Below are 24,511 nucleotides of genomic sequence, written 5' to 3' on the forward strand. Positions count from 1 at the left end.
CAATATGCTGAGGAATGAAAATAATGATAAGAAATAAAGTGTATCATTATTACTATTGCTTATATGATTGTCTACAAAGCAAATATGAATGAATCTATAGGTAGCTTTAGCAAGTTTATTATATGTAAGTTTAATAGACAATAGTTGAATTTTAAAAATAACTCAGCAATAATTTAGACAGTTAAAATATTGGGAACTAAATTTATAGAGGAATGTTAATTCAGAACATGGCTGCTCTGGCAAGAGATGACATCCAAAGACTTTCTAGGTCTATGCAATCTGGCTGGCAAGAAATCACACCCAAAGATCTTTTAGGTCTGTGTGATCTGGCTGGGATATAAACACACCTTTAATCCAGGAGACAGAGGCAAATAGATCTGAGTTCAAGGCAGCCTGGTCTAGAGCAAGTATCAGGTAAAGAAAAGCTTAGATCCAGGAATGGTGGTACACGTCTTTAATCACAAACAGTGAAGATAAAATTATTTGATAGAAGGAAGTACCCACGTCTAACTGAGTGTCAGAAAAGGTGAGGAATGAGAAGCTTTGACAGAATTGGATGTGCCAGTTCTCATGAGAAGAGAGTGGGAAAGAAGCTAAGCATATATTACACACCCCGGGCAGGTGCAGGATCGAGATGGGGCAGACAGCCTCACCTCATGACCCATCTAAGTCTGGCATGATAAGCCTCCGTGATTACGGTAGCAAGGTCCCCAGAAAGAGGGGCCCTGTGTCCTTGGGTGATAGAACGGGATAGTGTCACCACCCTCTTCAACCTTGAGGGTGCTGTAGTGTGCGCAATGAGTAAGTGTGGTAGGGGTTACAAGTTAAGGTTATCTGCTAGAGTCAACCTCCAGACCAGGCAGGCCAGAGTGAGGGCTCGGGGACTGTGAAGCCTACAAGCCTGGGCCAGAAGACAGAAGCCAAAGGAAAAGCTCTGGGCTTAAGGGCTGGGCCATTTCTCCACAGCATCAGTGACCTCGCATTGGCCCCTTTCCACGGTGAGGTCCGTTTCCTCGTCAGTCCAACATGCTGAGGGAGTAGAAGACACTTCCTGCCTTGTGTGTCCACTCAGCGCTTCGCAAATTCCACACATCAAGTGCATCAGATAAAATGCCTCTTATAAAGGCCTGGACCCCCTGGCTCTTCACTGCACCCCACCAGCAAAGGCCGTGCTGGCAGGCCTGTGACTCCGAGGCATTTCACCTACAGGGCCTGGCAACAGCAGGCTCTGTTCTAAGCACTTTTGAAAAGGACTCATGCGATGCTGGGCCTCGCACTTGGGAGGCAGAGGCAGGCGATTGCTGTGAGTTCGAGGCCAGCCTGGTCTACAAAGGGAGTCCAGGACAGTCAAGGCTACACAAAGAAACCCTGTCTCTAAACCACCCCCCCCCCAAAAAAAAACCACCAAGAAAAACAAAAACAAAAACAAAAAGGACTCATGTGGTTCCCATGTCACAGATGCGGAAGTCCAGCCACAGTCCAGCCAAATCACTTCATTAACCAGCCAGGCAGGCTCTGAGCTCAGGTGGCCCGGCTCCCAGGGCTACACTTGGTAGTCAGCGAAGCCAACAAGAGATGGAGACAGATGCCCGTCATATGAGGCCTCTGAAAAGAGCCTTGTATGTCCCAGTAGGCCTGCCAGAGAGGCCAGGCTTAGAGTTAGGGTGAGCACAGGAGACCAGGCTCCTGTGGGGGTCTCTTTCCTGAGTAACAAGCAAACTAAACAGTGTATAGGCCAGCCATCCCTGGGATCTTCAAGAACACGTCTGTCATGTGGCTCCCGTCCTGGAGGCCATGAGTGACCAAGTGGCTGGTGTTTCTTGCTACAGAGTTTCTGAACAAGACCGCCAAGAGCCGAGTCACCTTGGAAGGCCACCTGACCTGGTGTCCTTGTCAGTGCTGGCTGGAGGGCAGAGGAGCCAGCGCTTTCCTCCCCAGGAGCGGGCAGCCTAATGGCAAGGTGCTGACAGGTCCCAGGAGGAATGAGAAGGAGACCTGAAGTCACGTTTCTGAATTCCTGACCCTCAGGGTCCAGCCATAGGTGGACCACACATTGGCTGAGAGACCCAAGGAAAGTCACTCACATGCCAAGCCCAAGGAGGGCACATTATCAGGAGGCTCCCAGACCGTGGAGCCCTGAGGGTGGCTGTGCCTCATAGACACCTTTGCCTCCTGCACAGAAGGAAGGGCTGTGAACATCTGAGGGGAGGAGGGCACGCTGAGTTTATGACGCTCAGACAGAAACAAAATTCAAGCACCGTTTCTGCTGGCTCTTATTCCCTGTCTGAAGCTGAGAGGTTGGACGGTGTGATGAAGGTCACACAGCTGTCTACAGGGCTGCACTGTCTGTGTCTGGTGGTTTCTGAATGAGGCCCTTTACTTGGCCTTGGAATCCTAATCTGCCCCCTCTCAGGCAGAGAGAGGGAGGCGGCTTGGTTGTAAGATGTTGTAAGATGGTAGGGTAGGAAATAGCATAGCCTGTAGCACCAGCCTGATGACTTCTGATGACTGTCACCCTGCTATCTGCTCAGAAACAGAACAAGAATCCCATGTGCAAGCCAGGCATGGTGGCACACAGCCTATGATCCCAGCACTCGGGAAGGCAGAGGCAGGAGGATCTCTGTGAGTTCAGGTCTCTGTGGTCAACAAATCGAGTCAGGTCAGCCAGGGCTATACAGAGAAACTTTGTCTCAAAAAATCAACAAGAGGAGGAGGAGGAGGAGAAGAAGAAGAGGAAGAGGAAGAGGAAGGAGGAGGAGGAACCTCATGTGCATGCTGACATCATGGGAATTAAAAATTCAGAAGGGTTGGGGTATAGCACTGTGGCAACGCATTTATTCATCCAGTACTCATCTCCGCATCCAAAACAAAAATAATAAAGTGCTAACCGACTAACAGAAAGATAAGTGAGCACCACTTTGTGGTGAGATCTGTCACCAGGGAAAACATGAGGGTTCTGTGGCCACCACGTTAGCCATATTTCAGGGCCAGGGTCAGACTGCCAGGCCACACTCAGCCACCCATCCTGTGCCTGGGGCCCTCAGGGATGCCATCAGTGGCTCAGGGTAAGGGCATCATGGATGATCAGGCACATTAGGTCCAGTGGCCCACTTGGTGGCCCCTGCTACTGTCTGCCTCTCAGGGCCCACAACATCATGACAGTCAGGATGGTATGAAGTGGATGGCAGCCCTGGATTTTGCAAAAAAAAAAAAAAAAAAGCCAGTTCCACAAATTTGAGCCAAATTTGCAACAAGCTTTAAATAAATACTGGCCAGGAAGATGGATTCTGGCCAGGTGAACCTCTCGGTTCCCAAGAAACATCCACAAATCACATTTTGCAGAAGCTTAAAAGGGCAAAACCCATAATTCACTGAATTTCCCACCAGGTCCAATCAGAGGCAAGCATACATACACCCTGGCATATTTCCTGCCTATGTATCTCCTTCCAGCACGTGATCAAGGACATCTGATATAGTTGGTTCAAACAAACTTGTTTAGGGGAATGAAAACATGATGTGACTTCCCAAGAACTGCAGCTCCCAGCATTCCACGGAGTAATCTTGTCCTTGGGCAAGTGGGGCTTACAGATTAACTTCGGCTCTTACATTGACAGCCCTTACTTGTTTCACACACAGAAGATGAAACTGGAGCTCGGGTATTTGGGTCTGAGTCTTCTCTGCCACCGCCAAAGAACCTTTGTCTGCCTGTGACCTCGCTCAGGCCTGGGTAGCTATGACAGGATTCACTGTGGCAGAGCATGCTGGGAGTGCTCCTCTTTGGGCATTTTCTGGAAAGGCAAAGACCACTGGAGGGAAGACCAGCTAGCTTCTCTGTTCATATCCCCAGCGAAACATTACTTGGTATTGTCCGGGTGTCCTCAGTCTACAGGGACCCCATCCCAGAAGGGTCTGGGACTCTTGTAATATGTCTGCCTTTGGGCCCCACCTTTTTGGCCCAGGACACCTAAGATAGGACCTCTACCTTTCTGAAGTCCCAGTCAGGATGTCAGAATGTTTCAGCTGCTCTCTCTATTACCCAGGACACAAGCAAATCTCCGGACCTCAGACTGGTGCGCTTTTTTTTTTTTTTTGTAGATTTTTTTAAAAACACATTTTAATTGAAAAATAAAATCATTCATATTACATCTCAATTGCTATCCCATCCCGTGCATCCTCCCATTCCTCCCTCCCTCCCGCATTCACCCCATCCCCCTTCCCTATGACTGTGACTGAGGGGGAACTCCTCCCCCTGAATATGATGCTAGGGTATCAAGTCTCTTCTTGGTAGTCTGCTCTCCTTCCTCCAAGTGCCATCGGGTCTCCCCACCAAGGGGACATGGCCAAATATGGAGCACCAGAGTTCGTGTGAAAGTCAGTCCCCAGTCTCCACTTAACTGTAGAGAATGTTACCCACGCAAACACCACCACCACCACAACTCGACTGGCCTCCCTCTGATCCCGCACCTCCGCATTGCCACACGCTGGCCAGCAGCTTCCCTCCCCTGCAGCTGCTTACACAGCGACTCCAGGCTCAGCTCACCACTCCTCTGTGACATCTTTCTGCCCACTGTCTGTACTCAGGCTCTCTCCACATGTCCGACCATATAACCCTGACCCTTTTCAAACTGGGTAAGTCAGTCACTTTTGTCCACCTGGGTCCCACTGAAGTTTGCTCAGAGATGAGCAAGCAGGTGTTTGAGGGCACGATGGAAGGAAGCAAGGACAGGAGCCAGCTGCCTACTCCAGGCCTAGGCAGCCAAAGAAGTGTGTTGGGGCGGGGGTGGGGGTGGGGGAACATCCTAGGTGCCACCCTACCCAGGCTGCGACAACCACATGTTCCAATTTGTAAGGGGAGCCAGGAGTCTGGCTAGGAATCTCCGTACAGTTTCCGCCCCCTGGTGGATAAGGAGAGCAACCAATCTCCTCACGCCCACTTGCTGCCTCTGCTGCCACCTGGTGGCCTCATGGTGACAGCTTTTACTTTTCACTCAAGGATTTGAAGATTTGGACTGAATTCTAGTAAAGCTACCTTGCCATTCTACCCAAAAACATATAGTCAAGTGGTAAGCAGCAAGGTCCACTGAGCTACAGTCACACCAGAGGCTCCACTCCTGCTGCGTTCAGTGGCCTATGACTATCTCCCGTGGGCGGGTGTATGATTTATAATATCTACTTGAAATACTGCTTAAGAACCCAGCCCCAGGGCTGGAGAGATGGCTCAGTGGTTAAGAGTGCCGCCTGCTCTTCCAGAGGTCCTGAGTTCGATTCCCAGCAACCACATGGTGGCTCACAACCATCTATAATGTAATCTGATGCCCTCTTCTGCAGATAAAGTACTCATATGCAATAAATAAATAAATAAATAAATAAATAAATAAATAAATAAACAAACAAACCTTAAAAAGAAAAAAAAGAACCCAGCCCCACTCTTCTTGCCCATACAGGGCAGCTGGCTCAGTTCAGCTCAAACTGTCCCTACTTTGTGCTCCAGCACTATGCTCTGACGACGGGATCCACAGTGAGTGAAAGTGGAATGGTCCTTACCCTCAGGCCACATACAGGTTTCCAATCTGAGCCAAACCTTACTCAAATAATCTTGAAAATCTGAGTGTGGTGGTGCGCACCTGTAGTCCCCACCCTTGGCAGGTGGAGACAGCAAGATCGGGAGTTCAAGGCTGGCCTAGCTAAAATCCCCAAAACAAATGTCCACAATCCTATAGTTATACCACTTAAATGGAGTTAAATACAAAGTAATTGGCAGAAAAACAGATTCCAGTGGGTGAGAAAGAATCTGATCCATCGGAAATATTTTAAAAATCCCAGTGGCAGCCAGGCACGGTGGCGCACGCCTGAAATCCCAGCACTAAGGAGGCAGAGGCAGTCGGATCTCTGTGAGTTCAAGGCCAGCCTGGTCTACAAAGCAAGTCCAGAACAGCCAAGGCTACACAGAGAAACCCTGTCTTGGGGGAAGAAAAACCCAAGGGGCTGAAACATGGAAGGATGGGCCTGAAGGAGTCAGCCAAGTCTGGCCGAGTAGGTGAGTGGGCAGCGCGCTATCTAGAGGCTCATGGGCCAGGTGGAGCTGACAGCAATGAAAACCCAGGAAGGTCCAGTAGGCGCTGGTTTGACACTGGGTCCTTTGTTTTAAAGGAATGCCTAGTGCTACCTGGAGAATGAGTTAGAGTGGGTGCCAGTGACTTTAAGATGGTGACTGTGAGACCCAGCAAGATGACGGAGCTTGTGGCAGGAAGGTGGCCAGACAGAAGGCACTCACATAGGTACATTCAGGAGGCGACGCATATAGGGAGGTCAGGAGGGCCCGACAGTGACAGTCTAGATGCTTTTCTTATTCAGCCTGTGAACACTGTCACTTCCTGCAATGGGATCACGCGGGAGGATGAGGTTGGGTTGGACTTCTTGCATTTGGTGGGTATTAGGGTCGAGCCAGACCTCCGTGAATCTCCATTTGAGAAGCCACCACAAGGGGAGCCTGTCATGCTGTTCTGGGCAGGTTTGGCACAATCATGGAAGCCTATTGAGCTGGGTCTCATGGAATCAGGCCATGTTCTGTGACAGAAGACATGTCTGTGGCCAGGGACATTTCACACTGGGACAGAAGCCACCTGAGAAAGAGTGCAGAGGGCCAGGTCCGCAGCAGCAGGAAGCAAGGCTGAGGGGCTCGGTTCCACTAAAACAAAGCCTGGAATCTGTCTCTCCCTCAGCTCCTCGCAAAAGGAATAAGCAGACAGACACTTTAATCTAGGCCTGTGAGAAACAGGAAGACAGCCCAGCTGGCCATCTTGCACTTCTGCTGCACAGGCCTGGAAGGGAATACATTTGTCTGACCTTAAACGCAATGCTTAGAAATTTCTAGAACGGTGGGTTGTGAACAGGGCATTCAGGCAGAGGTGTTTGAGAGCGAGAAAGTGACTGCTTGTCTTTCTCTCAGGGGTCTCAAGGATTCCAGAATATTCCTTAGGCTCTACAGGGTCCCTAGAGCCAGCGTGCGTGGCTATACGGGATGGCTCCAATTGAGCCTATGGGGTTGTCTACACAACAACACAGCCTTCACTTCCAAGGAGATAAGAGACAGTTTATTATAGAGCCAGATATGAGTGTCGATAGCAGGGAACATAGGTGTAGGTCACCTCAAATTCCATGTTCCAACATGCTATCAGTTTGGTGAAATTTTTATAGTAACAAAGCAAGTCATAAGTCAGGGCACTTTTTAAATGCATTACAACAGGCCCCAGTGCCTGACATTTGTTTGTTTGTTTGTTTGTTTTTGTTTTTGTATTTCCGGATAGGGTTTCTCTGTGTAACAGTCCTGACTGTCCTGGACTCAATTTGTAGACCAGGCTGGCCTCAAACTCACAGTGATCCGTCTGCCTCTGCCTCCCAAGTGCTGGGATTAAAGGCATGCGCAACCATGTCCAGCTGTTAGAGCACTTTTTAAGAAAAGGTTGATTTATTTATTATGTATACAGCATTCTGTCTGCACACCAGAAGAGAGCAACAGATTTCGCTATGGTTGGTTGTGAGCTACCGTGTGGTTGGCTGGGAATTGAACTCATGACTTTGGAAGAGCAGTCAGTGCTCTTAACCTCTGAGCCATCTCTCCAGCCCCTAGGGCATTTTTTAAATGCATTCCAACAGGCCTCAGTGCCTGACATTTTTGTTTGTTTGTTGTTGTTTTTGTTTTTGCTTTTTGAGACAGGGTTTCTGTGTGTAGCTTCGGCTGTCCTGGACTCACTTTGTTGACCAGGCTGGCCTCGAACCCACAGCGATCTGCCTGCCTCTGCCTCCCGAATGCTGGGATTAAAGGCGTGCGCCACCACACTCCGCTAAACAGGAGTTTTAAATAACTTCCATTACAGTATGTTGCTGCTAACACAAACCCACAGCTGCAATCTTGAAATAAATGAGATACTTAGTTCTGGAGCTATTTTGAGTGACGTGACCGTGATTTATGTCACTCCTAATTCCATGTTCCACCATGGGAGCAGTTTCATGATGTTTTTATAGTTTTAAAGAACTGAGCCGGGCGTGGTGGCGCACGCCTTTAGTCCCAGCACTCGGGAGGCAGAGGCAGGTGGATCGCTGTGAGTTTGAGGCCAGCCTGGTCTACAAAGTGAGTCCAGGACAGCCAAGGCTACGCAGAGAGACCCTGTCTCGAAAAACCAAAAAAAAAAAAAAAAAAAAAAAGAACTGAGAAAGTAATAAATCAAGACAAAGTTAAAATACTTTGGTTCACCTGGAGGCAGAGGCAGGAAGATCTCTGAGTTCAAGGCCAGCCTGACCACGGGGTAAGTTCCAAGACAGCCATGGCTACACAGAGAAACTTTGTCTTGAAAAACCAAACATACAACCATATAGTGGGTTCCCCTCGGTCATAGACCTAGGGGAGGGGAATAGGGTGAAAGCGGGAGGGAGGGAGGAACAGGAGGATACAAGTGATGGGATAACAATTGAGTTGTAATCTGAATACGCCAATTAAATTATTTTTAAAAATAGTTGAATTTAAAACAAAAAAAGGAGAGGGGAAAATAAAAAAGAAAGAAAAACCAAACCTACTGGCCGGGCATGGTGGCACATGCCTTTAATTCAAGCACTTGGGAAGCAGAAGCAAGAGGATTGCTGTGAGTTCGAGGCCAGCCTGGCCTTCAGAGTGAGTCTAGGACAACCAGGGCTGCACACAGAGAAACCCTTTCTTGGAAAAAAAAAGAAAAGAAAGAAAAAAATCAAATATACACACATGCATACGCACACACATACATACATACAAATACTTACATGCATGATACACACACACATACATACAAACATATACGCACATAAATACATATACACATACATTTGTACATACATACATACATACATACATACATACACACACATACATACAAACAAAATGGGTACATCAGAGGGTTAGTTACGGTGAGATAGGGGAAGATTTTCTTCAGGCCCAAGATGATACCTTACGACATCCTTAGCTTTCGGGTTGGCAGAAGCCAGTAGCCTGTTAATTGATCCCCAAAAGTCTTGACTGATTAGTCACAGGATGTTATTTCCCACACAGAGGTCGGCAAGGAGTGGCTGTTCCAGAGGTCTAGAAATAGGGACTAGAGCAGGGCATGGTGATGCACACCTTTAATCCCAGCCCTTGGAGGCAGAGGCAGGCAGATCATTGTGCGTTCCAGTCCAGCCTGGTCTACAAAGCAAGTTCACGACAGCCAAGATAGCATAGAGAAACTCTGTCTCAAAAAACCAAAAAACAAAACAAAAAAGAGCTAGAGACTGAAGTTAGAAATGATTGTGATATGTCTTTTGGGTGGTGGGAATCGAACTTGGGTCCTCTGGAGCAGTCAGTGTTAACCACTGGCCACCTTTCCAGCCACTTATCTTTCATTTTTAAAAACTAAATGCACAGATATGAATAATTGTCCCCAATATGTTACTTTGATGTGCTGTAACACAAGATTATTTGTAAACCTTAAGTCACTTTTTTTCCTTGTTGTTGGTTTTCTTTCCTTCTTCTCCTTTATTATTATTATTTTTTAAGACAGGGTCTCTCTACATAGCCCTGGCTGTCCTGGAACTCACTATATAGGCCAGGCTGGCCCAAACTCAAGGAGATCCACCTGCCTTCGCCTCCCAAGTACTGAAATTAAAGCCGTGTACCACTATACCCAGCTCTTTGTAAGCCTTGATACAGGATTTTTAAATGACTTTTTTGTTGTTGTTGTTTTGAGAGGCAACAGTGATCAAAAAATTTCTTTAAATCCTTATTTTTATATACATACATACAGCACATATCCAACAGCACAGAGATAAGTCATCCTCTTAATCTTTGGAATGAAAAGTTTAGCATCTCAAAGAAGGACAATTATCTGATGCAGGAACAATCATCTCTCAAAATTAATTGTAGTCTTTTTTTTTTTTTTTTGGTTTTTTGAGACAAGGTTTCTCTGTGTAGCCTTGGCTGTCCTAGACTCGCTTTGTAGACCAGGCTGGCCTCGAACTCACAGCAATCCGCCTGCCTCTGCCTCCCGAGTGCTGGGATTAAAGGCGTGTGCCACCACGCCCGGCCGTAATTGTAGTCTTAGACAATAGAGATCATGTTGTTGAGCCAGGACTAAAACAGGATTAAGGAGACATCATGACTAGAAGTATGTAATTATGTATAACTTGTCCTTTTAAAAGTTTTTTTTTTTAATTTAAAATTTAAAGCTCATGTTAATTCCCCCAAAGAAAGATCTAGAACCATTAAACTACCTCTACATGTTGTACCAAAATGATTGCATTGGTTAAATATCTTCTTTTTGTCCTTTGCCAGTATTTTGTCTCTTTAGTCAGAATACTGGACATGTGGCCAAGCTTACTTAGCCCCTAGGGGCAGTGAATTGGGACTTTTTTTTTCTTTAAAGATTTAGTTTTACCATAATCCAAAAGGAAGCCGAGCCAAGTCAACAACTTTCCTTTGCGTCAGTACTTACAAGTCAACTTGGTACCTAGTAAATGACACACAAACACACATGAACAGTGGTGCATACCTACTAGTGCACACAGATCCTGAAAAGCCAAGATTTTAAATGTTAGTCTGTTGGTATACTGTTACAACCCTGCAATGCTCACCATGAAAAGAGAACTTAGCACAAAGATCTTTAGCAAGCACGTACATCCACTATTTTACCTGTAGTCCAGCCTTAATAGAAACCTTTGTAAGACCCCCGACACGGCGGTCTTAACGTGGAGACCCCCACCAAGAACCAACGAGACCAAGGCTTCAGCTGCAACACGCAAGAGGCTTTATTATTAAGGGGACGGGTACCCGGGCGTTTCAGTCTCCGGAGAGGCTGGCGCGCGCAGCGAGTCTTTAGGGGGTCCTTTATAGGGAGTTTTGCGGGAAGCTCGGTTACAGAAGCGAAAAGCATAGTTACAGGGCTCTGATTGGTAAATTTAAATGAGGCAAGGTTATAGTCCGGTCATTAGGTGGGCTCTGGGAACAGGGGAGTTTATCCGTTCTCTGGGCCAGGTGGCCGTCCATAAATATCTTGTTTGACATGGATCGAGGTTATGGCCCGGCCATCGGATGGGAACAGGGGAGTTTATCCGTTCTCTGGGCCAGATGGCCGACCATAAATATCTTGTTTGACAAGGACAAGCATGCTTTTATCTTTTTTTCTCTGAGCCCCAGGCCTTATCTTATCCCGGGAACCTATTATTCTAGTCTTGCCTTGCAAGATAGCGTTACTGCTGCTATGCTTGCTATGCCGGGTGCACAGGGGAGGGGGTCTTACACCTTGATGTGTCCCAGCCCGCGGGACAAATCGAACCAGGGTTCACCTGAAAGAAGGAGTGTGGATTGAAAGTGGGGGACAGAGACGCGATAGATATTGAGTCAAGTCTGGAAATTTCTGATCAAGACTCTCTTTAATGAGGACTAGTAAGAATATATAGAGAGCAAGGTCAATAGGATCTATTGTAATCCCTCTCTCCCTACCCCCCAGGCAAGAATACCATGGCCTGAATAGCTTCCTGTAAGAACTTCCTTGATCCTCTGGGTGGTTCCCAGTACAGACTTCCCTACTTCTTTCAAAGGTAAACAGTCCAAGGATGGCCTAGAACACAAGACCTCCTCGGGCAAAGGTCAGCAACTTGAAGGGCACAGCGTGCAGTTTAAGCGTGGGATTTCTAACATGGCAGAATTTGGCACAGCTCCCCACATCTGCCCCTTCTAAAATAAAATCATGAAGAGTCTGTCTTAGGTCGGTGAGCAGAACGCTTATCTTTACCCGTCATTGGCACATGAACTCCATCATTCATAGCCTGTCTTAGGTTAGATAAGAATCAGACTCACTGTTACCTGTCTCTGGCTTGCCTCCACATCAGCACATGAAGAAGGGCAGTGTGTCTGAGCTCTGTGCCACGTGCTTGTGCTTGTATTGGCTGCGCTTGCTGAGACAAGAGCTGTGGTGAAAAGGAAGGAAGGCACAGGCTACTTCCGAGCCCTGCCAGCCCCGCCAAGGATAAGCCATGCTGTAGATTACTGTTAGTTCTAAGGAGATTATATTGAATGTGACTCTAGCTGCATCCTACTCACAAGGAGTCTAGGGAAGTCTAGCATGACATTGTAACTTGCTCAGTCATCTCAAATCACTCGTTTCTTAGTTAAGGCATAAACAATATCAGTTAAGCAATGGCAAAAACAATATCAGATACAAGAATAATAACAGAGATTTTACGACTCCACAGCACACTACAAGCCCCCTTTCAGTTCTGCATAGTCCTTCAGATAAGACTGACCCTAACAATTAGGGTGGAAAAGTATTTATGAAGCTTAAAACCTGAGCTTCCAGAGGGAAAATATTTAAGGAGTCTCTGCAAAGCACCATCTTCAAAGTTCAGTCAGGTCCGTAAGGAGGATGCCTCAATGGTACTGGAACACTTGAGTTCTCCTTTCCTCCTCAAACACAGGGAAATCAGGCAGAGAGTGTTGTTGAACATATGTTATCCAAAGAAGCAGGTTGAAGAAGAGAAAGATCAGGAATAAGTGTCCAATGAAGCTTGACCTCCAACCTCAGGATCATTAGCTAACTCATTCACACCAGCATCCATTTGACACACAAGCCTCTCAGGTAGCTAGCTTGCAGCATCATGTTCCTGTGAGAAAACACAGAGCCTTGACCCCATATTAATACAGGGTCGGGTCCATTCCACTGTCCAGTTAAAGGATCCTTCCACGTCACTCTAGTGAAGGATGACTGAGTATTGCTGAGCCAGAATCGATTGGCAGCAGAATTTCCTTTGTCATCAAGCAGTAAAAAACTTAAAATAAAGAGAACATGACTCAAAGCATTTTTAGGTGATTGGGGGTAAAGTTCTCCCTTCTTTACTTTTTGTAAAGAGGTTTTTATGGTGGAATGAGCTCGTTCCACCACACCTTGTCCTTGAGGATTATATGGAGTACATGTAACATGCTTTATGGAAAAAGAGTCACAAAAGTTTTGAAAAGTTTTGCTGACATACCCTGAGCCATTATCTGTCTTGATAGCCTTAGGCACACCAATGTGATAACAGGCAGACAGACAGTGAGAAATTACTTTTTTTTCTTTTTCTTTTTCTTTTTTTTTTTTTTGTGGCTTCTCTGGATTGGAGAGAAGCAATTAAATATCCAGAATATGTGTCTATAGACATGTGAACGTATTTTAACTCTCCAAATTCAGGTATATGAGTAACATCCATTTGCCAAAGTTGGTTAGGGAACAGTCCTCTGGGATTAACTCCCAGATGTGGTACAGGAAGAAACTGAGGACATTTGCAGCATGCCTTCACAATGGCTCGAGCTTGCTCTTTAGTAATCCTATATTGAAGTCTTAGACTTCGGTTATTAATATGATGTAAATCATGAGCCTTTTGAGCCTTTTCTACATTTGTAAGACAAACCAAATTTTTGGTGGCTGCATCTGCTAACGCATTACCTGCAGCCAAAGGCCCAGGTAAATCAGTGTGAGCTCTTAAATGTCCTATTTTTAAAAAAGGATGTTTTCTCTTTAGAATAGCTGTCTGGATTTGATAAAATAATCCACTAGTCCGTGATTGGGTTGGATCTGTCCTGCAGTTTCTCGGCCGGGAACAGCCTCTGCTACATCGCCACTATCTGAATATAAATTAAATGAACAAAAGGTATAATGTTGGAAAATAGTAGCTACTGCTTGCAGCTCAGCAATTGGGGCAGACTTAGCAGTAGTAGGAATAACATATGTCTGTCTTTCTACTATGTGACTAGCTCTTCCATTAGAAGACCCATCAGTAAAAATCAGCAAACCATCTCTCACAGGCTGAAACTGAGTTATCTTAGGAAAAACAACTGGATGTTTATTTTAAAAGTGGAGAAGCCTGTTAGAGGGAAAACGGTAATCTATATCTCCACAAAATTGTGCACAAGTCAACTGCCAATCATCCATGTTATCCGACAGCTAATTTTTGCTGTTCCTCAGAATATGGCTTAATAATAAAATCAGGTTCTTTGCCAAAATACTTTTTTTGTAATCGACCTATATGAATCAACTTTGCAACAGCCAAATAATATGGTACTATTACCTTATTGGGAGAAGATGGCAAATGTTCTCGCATAATAGGTGTGTGCCACCACCCTATCACAGGGATCCACGTGCCTCTGCCTACTGAGTACTGGTATTAAAGGCTGCGCCATCATGCCCTGTTCAATTATTTCATTTCAATTCTAGTAAAAAAAAAAATCTTTAAACATCTCAAACAGAAGTTAATCAGGGAAACAAGAAAATTCTAAGTTCTAGGCAGTTAACTATATTTCCTAGGCTAGTTTAGAAAACTATCAGCCTCCTAGTTCCACCTCTCTAACTGGCCACGTGTTTGTAGCCATCTCTGCTCTGAGCCCGCAGGCAGCTAGGAGCAGTGTCTGTAAAATTATCTGCCCCAAGGATGTTCTAGCCCTGGGCTTGTTTAGCTAGTTTGATCTAAACTGGAAACTCCCAGCTGTAAATGTCTAGTTCCAAGGACAAAACTAGTTTATCTCTCTGTTTAGAGAATCTAAAATTTCTTAGAAATATCAAGTAAAAATTAAGCAAAGAAACAAGAAAATTATAAACACCTTGTACCTAAGGAGTTTGGAATTAACTCCATTCCCTAGACCAGTTTACAATAAACTCCATTCCCTAGACCTCTTACAATAAAAATTAAGCAATAAGCTTTATTCCTTAGACTATACTTCTCCGACCAACCACAAGCTCATCCCTGTTCCGTATCAGTTGAACCCGACAGGCAGCCAGGAGTAGTGCCTGTAAAATGTTTTGGCCCATGGGCGCTCCAGTCCTGGGCTTGCTCCCCCTGGGCAGCCACTATGCCTGGGTCCAGGCCCCACGAACAGCGGTCATGGGCTATGCGTATCACGTTGGGCTGCAGAGTTGTTTAGAAAATTGGCCAGCGAGTAAAGCTTGGCCCTCTCTCAAAATATAGAAAAATTTAACAGTATTTAAACAATTACACAAATTTACAAATATAGACATAAAATGTGATGTGATGATCATAAAGCAAACAAATAGTCAGATAGGCAACACAAAAAGAAGCAATTTCGAAACCTTGACAATAAACAGCATATCTAGGGTCTAAAACTATCTTTAACTAAAGCCAACAAACACACAAACAAAATATGTGTAGGAACCTTTATAGGTCTAAAAGCATAATATAGTGTTCCTGTAATTTTTTTTACCAACTCTATCTCACATTTTTTAATTAACTACTTCTTCCTCAAGAAACCATGGACATATTTCATTGACAAACTCTAAAAACGTATCCAATTGTTCGGTATTTACCCTTATTCCTCGCGTTTGAAGCTTATTTTCCAATGTCTCTCTGAATAACTCTTTGCTACTGCTCTGCCCCATGTTTGCGTTGCTCGCCTTGTCGTTCCTCTGTGAAGCGGGTGACTTTGGGGGAAATGGTCCACTTGTCTTTTCACAGGGCCCCCTCCACACAATGTCCATCACTTAATCCCTCGTTGCCAGGCCCCTCGTTGGGCACCAAATGAGTGTCCTGGCCCACAGGACAAATCAAACCAGGGATTGAAAGTGGGGGACAGAGAGGCGAAAGATATTGAGTCAAGTCTGGAAATTTCTGATCAAGACTCTCTTTAATGAGGACTAGTAACAATATAGAGAGAGCAAGGTCAATAGGATCTATTGTAATCCCACTCTCCCCAGCCCCCAGGCAAGAATACAATCACCTGAATAGCTCCCTGTAAGAACTTCCTTGATCCTCTGGGTGGTTCCCAGTATGGACTTCCCTACTTCTCTCAAAGGTAAATGGTCCAAGGATGGCCTAGAACACAAGACCTCCTTCGGCGAAGGTCAGCAACTCGAAGATCACAGCGAGCAGCCTAGGATTTCTAACATGGCAGAATTTGGCACGGCTCCCCACAAAACCCTACATTTAACAGTTTTACAGTAAGAATATTTTGAAGACCTAGAGAGATGGCTCAGTGGTTAAGAACATTGATTACTTTTCCCTTTAGGCCCTAGAGGCCCTTGGATCAGAAATGCTTCTGTCCAGTGTAAAGTGGATATGAATATGCACACTCACACACACATGTACATACACACACATGCATATGCACCAGTTGCTGTTATTTTTAACCTTTCACAAACATAGAACACAGTTTAAATTAGTATTTTGAGGCCTTAAAAGCTCCACCAGAGCAGGAAGCTGGAGGGGCTGGGCCCTTACAGAAGTCACAGGGCACAGACAGAAGAGCAAAGAAGCCCAGAGTGCCTTCAGGAGCAGCTAAGGGACAGTGGCAGCAGTTATCCCCAGTGTGCTGCTTCTGATCCAGAATGTTCTGCTTTGGGGAAGCTGCTTTCCCTGTATCTCAGCCACTCTCTTGGAGGCAAGAGACAGATTTGGGACATCTGTTGGGGGTCAGCTTTTATGGTGATAACTCCCCCTCCCAGAAAAGCTGTGTAATTCCATACAACCCAAGAACACAGCATGGATGAGTCCCAGAGAACGCTTTTCTGCCGACAGCACTTATCAAACACAGAGTGGGTCTCGGGCCAGAAGACCAGAGGCATGGGGCATGAGGAACATGCAATTTGGCCCCGTTAGAGGCAGAGGATGAGGAGACAGGCGACACAGGAGGAGGGAGCCTTGTTCAGGCTTTATCTCCAATTATGATACAGCCTCTAAAAATTTTTTGAAAAACAAATTCTGTACTTATTTTTACTTGATTCACTTTTATTTTATTTATTTAAGTTTATGTACATGTCTACTTATGTGCACACGCACTACCTGGCCTGCAGTGTCTTGGAGGCCAGAAGAGGGCACGAGATCCTCAGAAACTAGAGAAACAGGTGGTTATTAGCCACTGATGCGGGTGCGGGAACTGAAAGGCGTCCTCTGCAAGAGCAAGTGCTCTTTTGTTGTTGTTGTTTGTTTTTTGTTTTGTTTTGTTTTTCAAGACAGGGTTTCTCTGGGTAGCCTTGGCTGTCCTGGACTCGCTTTGCAGACCAGGCTGGCCTCGAACTCACAGCGATCCATCTGCCTCTGCCTCCCAAATGTGGGGATTAAAGGCATGCGCCACCATGCCTGGCCCATTTGTGATTTTTTAAAAAGTGATCCCTTTAAACTTTTAGTTAAGTGTGCAAAACAAACCAATTTAGAGTTAACAAATGCTCCCTATTGAGAGAGACACACATGTCAATTTATCTTTAGCTCTTACACTTTTTTGTAAAACTTGCAAACTGAATTAACACAACCAGTCAAATGTAGAACCAGTTGGAATACCACACATCTATAAAAAAGAAAAAAAATTCCCTTTCCTTATATTAATATGGAGAAATGTCTAGAGGGGAAAAAAAAAGAAAACTAAAAGAGACTCTTTACATTCTTAGTAGCTTTAAATGCCTTCAGAGGACTGAGAGCGAACAAAAAACAAAACAAAAACAAACAAAAAAAAAACAAATAAAATGTCAGAAACTGAAATGCTTTGAAATCAAACAAACAAAGCAGATTTAGAAAAAGAAGTCCACCCTAGGGGAGAAGGACAGAAGACTCAGGACCCAATGCCTCTGGCTGGCACTCCACTTGCATCTCTGTGTATCCTCTAGAACACCCACGTGGTAGCACCACAACTGTCAACGTGAAAACGCAAAGCAAAAGTACAGCTCTCACCTCAAAGCAGATCAGAGTTTATTCTGGAGCCACATATGCGTGGTCATAATCCAGGCACACGGACTCGAGTCACCTCAAATTCTATGTTCCAACATGGTAAACGTCTGAGGAGTTTCTACAGTGGTGACAAATAAGTCACAAATCAAGACATTTTTCAGACGCATTGGTGGAAACAGACAGCAGGTGGTTACGGCAACGCTGGGGAAACTCTGCTGTAGGCCCCGGGATACCAGCTGGTGGCGGTCTCTCTTAGTCTTGTTTTTGGTGGAAAATAGGTTGGTTTGGTTTGGTTTTTAATACATTCTGAAAGGTTTTGTCTGTTAGTCACAGGATTTTGGTCACGGGTAGGACCCAGGGGTGGACAATGGCTCCTTACGGAGCTGAAGATAACTCTTCCTAAGCTCTGGACCTGCAATATTTCAACCTCTTCATAATCATTAACGTTTAAAACCAGTCACTTAGAAGATTCAGTGGGAGGTGCTAAATCTTCCTGGGAACTTTCATTCACAGAGCCCTGACTGGTGGGAGGACCAAGAACCAGGATGCAACCTTGAGCCGAGCAGCAGATATTGGGGGGCTAGGGACAAGGCTAAGTCAAAGCTTCGTGGCTACCCTCACCCCTGCCTGAAATCGAATCTCCCGCCCCCCTTTCCCAGGCCGACACTTAGCAAGCCTCTTCACCGACTACACAGCTCACCTCATGAAGCCTCACACCTCCTACAGACAGCCATCTCCAACCTCAGTTTGCAGAGGAGGAAACTGAGGCACAGAGCAGCAAATCCACACCATCAGCCTGGGATCTCAATCATCTCTGTCCCAGGGTCAAAACTCATGCTGATTGGGCTGGAGAGATGGCTCAGAGGTTAAGGGCACTGGCTGCTCTTCCGCAGGCCCTGAGTTCAATTTCCAGCAACCACGTGGTGGCTCACAACCATCTATAATGTGATCTGATGCCCTCTTCTGGTGTGTAGGCATGCAAGCAGAGAACTGTGGATGTAATAAATAAACAAATACATTTTTTAAAAAAAATTTAAAAACTCATGCTGCTTTTGCTGTGTGATTTGAGGGAGAAATGTCCCCTGTAGCGCAGGTGTTTGGTTCCCAGTGGGCGGTGCTGTCGGCGTTGTGCAACCTCGCTGGGCAAAGGATGGCATTGGTGGAGATTACATACCCTTGTCCTACTTTCACTTTGCTTCTTTTGGCTACCTGCTCCTGTCCCCGTGCCTGCCACCTGCTTCCCTGCCTTCAGGGACTCTCTCTCATCCTTCTGGTAACTATTCTATTGGTTGTTTTCGCTATGGTATTTCAATTTTTTAAATGAACTTTATTATAAAGAAAGACTTGCAAATTAAAAGGAAAATCACACACTGTCTTAGCTAGAGTTTTATTGCCGTGAAGAGACACCATGACCTTGGTAACCCATATAAAGAGAAACATTTAATTGTGGCTGGCTTATAGTTCAGAGGGTTAGTCCATTATCATCATGGTGGGGAGCATGGCGGCGTGCAGGCGGACATGGTGCTGGAGAAAGAGCTGAGAGTCCTGCATCTGAATCCACAGGCACCAGGAGAGCACTGTGTGTGCCACTGAGCCTGGGCTTTAGAGACTTCAAAGCTCACCCCATCGACACACCTCCTCCAACGAGACCACACCTCCTCCAACGAGACCACACCTACTCCAATGAGACCACACCTACTCCAAGGCCACACCTCCTGAAAGTGCCACTCCCTACGAGCTAAGCCTTCAAACACATGAGTCTATGGGAGCCATTCCCATCCAAACCACCACACAACACCAAAATTAGTCAGACCTTAAGTCCACTAAAGTCTACTACTATAGAAAAGGTCTTTTACACAGTAGAAATAGCCACTTAGAATCTGTGTGGTTTTATGTAGGCGTATTTTTAAAATCTACTTTAATTTTGGTTTTTCCCTTCCAACACCCCAACACCAGGTAGGGAGAGTAAGGAGGTTAGTGGGGAGAGGAGGCATAGTTTTCCTTAGCACTTCCTGCTGTTTAGGGTTGTTGGGTTCCATGGGGCAAGTCCAATCCTCATTTCAGGATATCTCCGACTTCTCGTCACACTGCATCGACAGCAACCAGGAGCAGCAGGGGGGAAGCACCAGCAGCCTTCTTCTTTCTCAGAGCCCCCAGTCTCTCTCTGGGTCTGCCATTTATTCCCACTGGCAAAGACCACACCCCCACACGAGGCAGTTCCCAACTGACAAAGATCACGTGCCCTCTCAGGAGGCAGTTATCATCTGGGGACAAACAGGAGCAGTCCCCAGGCAGAGTCAGACAGATCTCTGTGTGTTCGAGGCCAGCCTGGTCTACAGTCAAGGCTACACGGAGAAACCCTGTCTCGAAAAACCAAGCCAAAACCAAAGCAAAACCAAAAACATGTTTACATATGTACCAAAACCTCCATAACAGTTTTACATTTGATTCTACACCATAGAATATATTTTTATGTATTTACGCACCACCTAAAAATTTTTTTAAAAATCCGTGTCAGAATTAGAACTCAAAAAACAATTGTTTTATATCCTCTTTCATAACTTATACCCATTGACTTTCACGTCCGTAATTCTCATGCCCACTGCCTGCATTCAGTCCTTTCTCTCTTTCTAATACGTCGTCCTTTCTTGTTCTCCTTTCTGCGTGTTATACTGCAGGTTGTGGCGCTTATCGCAGCAACAGAGGCACTAAGACTCTGTCACAAACCAGCAGGACAAAAGGCAGGCAGGAGAGAAATTGATGCACTGATCAAGGAAAGCACATACTTTATCTGGTAGGGAGCCCTGGGCATAACTCAGTTTGCTGAGCTTCCTCAACAACCAATGGATGGTGGTGGTGGTGATGATGGTGGTGGTGATGATGGTGGTGATGATGATGATGGTGGTGGTGATGATGGTGGTGGTGGTGGTGGTGATGATGATGATGGTGGTGGTGTTGGTGGTGATGATGATGATGATGGTGGTGGTGGTGATGATGGTGGTGGTGGTGATGAAGATGATGATGGTGGTGGTGGTGATGAAGATGATGATTATGATTGTTATAGGTTTTCTAATGGGTAACTTTTTCTTTTTGGTTTTTTGAGACAGGGTCTCTCTGTGTAGCCTTGGCTGTCCTGGACTCACTTCGTAGACCAGGCTGGCCTGGAACTCACAGCGATCCACCTGCCTCTACCTCCCGAGTGCTGGGATTAAAGGTGTGCGCCACCACCGGCCAGCTCTAGTGAGTAACCTGAGAGAGATGAAGTACTTTACCAGTTCTTCTGATGCCATCCTTTGTCCTTCACCTTCAGCTGGGACACTAGCCTCAGAGGTGCAGGGAACAGATTAGCCAAATCATAATTAGTGGAACACCTAGACTGCAAGAGCAAGAACAAAGCCTTTAAGAAGAGAAAGGCAGAGGGAGCGAGGAATGGGAGAATACAAGGGGTGGGCTAACAACTGAGATGTAATAAGAATAAATTAATTAAAAAATAATAAAAATCAAAAAAAGAAAAAAAAAGAAGAAGAGAAAGGCAGGGACTGGAGAGTGGGTGCAGAGGTTAGGAGAGCCGAATGTTCTTCCAAAGGAGCTGGATTCAATTCCTAGCACACAACTATCTGTAGCTCCAAGATCCAAGGGAATCTGATACTCTTACAACAACACACATAAAATAAAATTAAACAAATTAGTATTTAAAAAAAGAAAAGAAGAAGGCAAGAACTGGGGTACCCTGGAGACACTGGGGGGATTGGATGACTGCACCTCATCCTCCCAGGACTTACTCCTAGATCTGGCCGCATCCCTATTACCTGGACATCGCCTCACACAGGATAATGCTGCCTGCATGTGAACCCCAACTCTGCCAGTGACCAAACAACCACATAGCAGCATCCCTCCATTGCCCTGTGCCTCGGTCTTCTCTGGGCATCCATCCTAGCCGTTGCCTGCTGTGGGATCACCACCTGGGCTCTCATGAGTCGGGAATACGGTATTCACTCAGTACTCCAAAGTGTATGCTCAAGGGTTTTGGTGATGATGGAGAGCTGATGCATGCAAACAGCTTGGAGCAGTGCCTAGTACACAGTAAGTACTCAGTAAATGTCAGCCATTATTGTAAGGGAGGAGCTGTCTCCCATCCCAGCCACATACATGATCCTGTGTCGACACCAAAAGACTTACTAAAGTTTCACCTAGTGGATCTCGCCAGCCGAGGTGCACAGCCAGGGTGCTGATTGCCCAAGGGACTGCAGTCAAGAACTCAGTCTTGGGCTGGAGACATGGCTCAGAGGTTAAGGGCACCAACTGCTCTTCTAGAAGTCCTGAGTTCAATTCCCGGCAGTGACATGGTGGCTCACAACCATCTATAATGAGATCTGGTGCCCTCTTCTGGCATGCAGGTGTACATGCAGGCAGGACACTGTATAAATAATAATAAATAAATAAATCTTTTTTAAAAAAAATCTCAGTCTTACCTCACAAACTGGCCACTTGTCACTGCCCTCTTAAGCCTGACACCCCCATACCAGTCCAGTTCTCTCCCTCCCTCTCTCTCTCTCTCTCTCTCTCTCTCTCTCTCTCTCTCTCTCTCTCCTCATGTGTCTCCAGAGACAGTCTCTGTATTTTCTTATTAAACCTCTTAAGTGGATGTGTTGCTGGTGTGATTCCATCCCTCTGTGCAGCTCCGCCGCCCAGCTTTAACCTCCGCCGCTCAGCTTTTTACAGCGGTGGGTGATGGAGTGTGGAGGGCTGGGTGGGTGGGCTGTGGTCAGGATGACTCCAGTGCTTTCAGGAGGTCATGTTGAAGCCAAGAACTGGACTGTGGCCTGCTGCAGAGAGCTGAGTGCTAGGGTGGGACTCCAGCCAAGCCCGTGGGCACTTACTAGTGACTGTTTTTTACAGCTTAAGCAAAAGCTCAACTCTGTTCCGTTCCATCCCCATGCACCGGCTCTGACCAAGAGTCTGACACATCGAAATGGCTGTGGAGGTGAGAGGGGAGTCCCTGCCTGAGGCTTCCCTGTGGGTGGCAGGAGGGACCACAGGTGAAGTGCTGGGCACTGGGTCAGAGTGAGGAAAAGATCTTCTAGCTCCCTCCCCTGACAAGACCACTGAGGGGTGGGGGGGGGGTCTGGGGGAGGGGAAGGAGAGAGAGAGAGAGAGAGAGAGAGAGAGAGAGAGAGAGAGAGAGAGAGGTAAAGAAGTAGAGAGAGGTAGAGCCACGTGGAGGGTGTCTTTTAGATGGCCCGAGGCAGGTAAGCAGTGACGTCACAGGTAGGCAGACCGTAGCAGAATCCTAGCAGCCGTTGCTCCTCATTCCTCCCGGTCCTGCTCACAGGTCGGCCCCCTCCCTAATGTGTCCTCTGTCTCATGGACTGAGTCTCAAAACATAGCCTCTTCCTGGGATCCCTGCAGGTGCCCCAGACTGATGCTCACAGCACTGTTGCTCCCACGAGTTAGAATAACCATGTATTATAAGGGGCAAAGTCTTACTCAGTCTTACACACCAGTGCCTAGCACAGTCCCTCGCTCACAGGAGGTATTTAGAGGGGTAAACAAGAGGAGGGGAAGCAGGGAGAGAGGATGGAAAGAGATGGAAACGGAAGAAAGGAAGAAATTTCCAGCCATAACTTGGCCTTGGAGGCTCTTTGAGACGAAGCCACTCTCCAGCCTTCCGTTTTGTTCGTTTTCGTTTTTTTGTTTTTCGAGACAGGGGTTCTCTGTGTAGCCTTGGCTGTCCTGGACTCACTTTGTAGACCTGGCTCGCCTCGAACTCACAGCGATCCACCTGCCTCTGCCTCCTGAGGGCTGGGGTCACAGGTGTGCGCCACCACGCCCGGCTTTCTCCAGCCTTTCTTGTCACCCTCCAGCCCTACTGACTGCCAGGGAGTACCCAGAGCATAGGTGCCTTTTTAGGTACACACATACACACATACACACACACACACACACACACACACACACACACACACACACACACACACACTGTGAGCTCTAGGGGACCTGGAGGTCCTGCACTCACCCCAACCACTTCCACATCTGACCACTGGCCTTCCTATTACAGTGACTTTAGCCTTCCCATCCGGTCCTCCTGATCTGCCCCTCCAGGCCTGGTCTCCTCGGTGCCCCCAATCCCTAGCTGGCACGGTGGGCATCTATTTACTATCTACAGGCCTGGCTATCTTCTTGTAATTAGAAAAACAAAGGCTGTTTTTATTTATGTATATGTGTGTGCTTGCATGAGTTTATGTGAGCCACCTACGCCTTTGGAGGCCAGGCGAAGGGGTTGGATTTTCTGGAACTAGAGTGACAGACAGTTGTGAGCCAGCCGCCTGATGTGGGTGTGGGAATTGAACCCTGATCCTCTGCAAAAACAATAAGAGCTTCTAAACCACTAAAACATCTCCCCAGCCCCACCCACACTCCATCTTTCTCTGGTTGGACTCCACCTGCATGAGTGGAAGTCCCACTAAGGAAGGGTTTTGATGCTGTGCTCTAAAATACCTACACCTAGAGCAGAGCTCCCAGTGAGGCAACGCACAGGAGTTAGCAGGAGGCGGGATTCCTCCTTCATCCCTCTTTGCAAGGCCTCCCTTGCTTGCCCTAAGGGTCATGTTCTGGGCTGGTGTTGCTTCTGTGCCTTATGCCCTTATCACTACTGGAGCATAGGCCTAGCTTAGCCCAAGTGCCCTATGGGAAAGATCTGAGGCAACACTTTCTTGAGGAGTATGATGCCAGGGAAAGGAGGGGAGTAGGCAGTAAGGCAGGGAGGCAGGAAGCCAATGGAAGGGTTAAAGGGTCCTGTGGACTCTGC

Source organism: Acomys minous (assembly GCF_964271855.1).
Source record: "Acomys minous genome assembly, chromosome: 6".
Lineage (NCBI taxonomy): Eukaryota > Metazoa > Chordata > Mammalia > Rodentia > Muridae > Acomys > Acomys minous.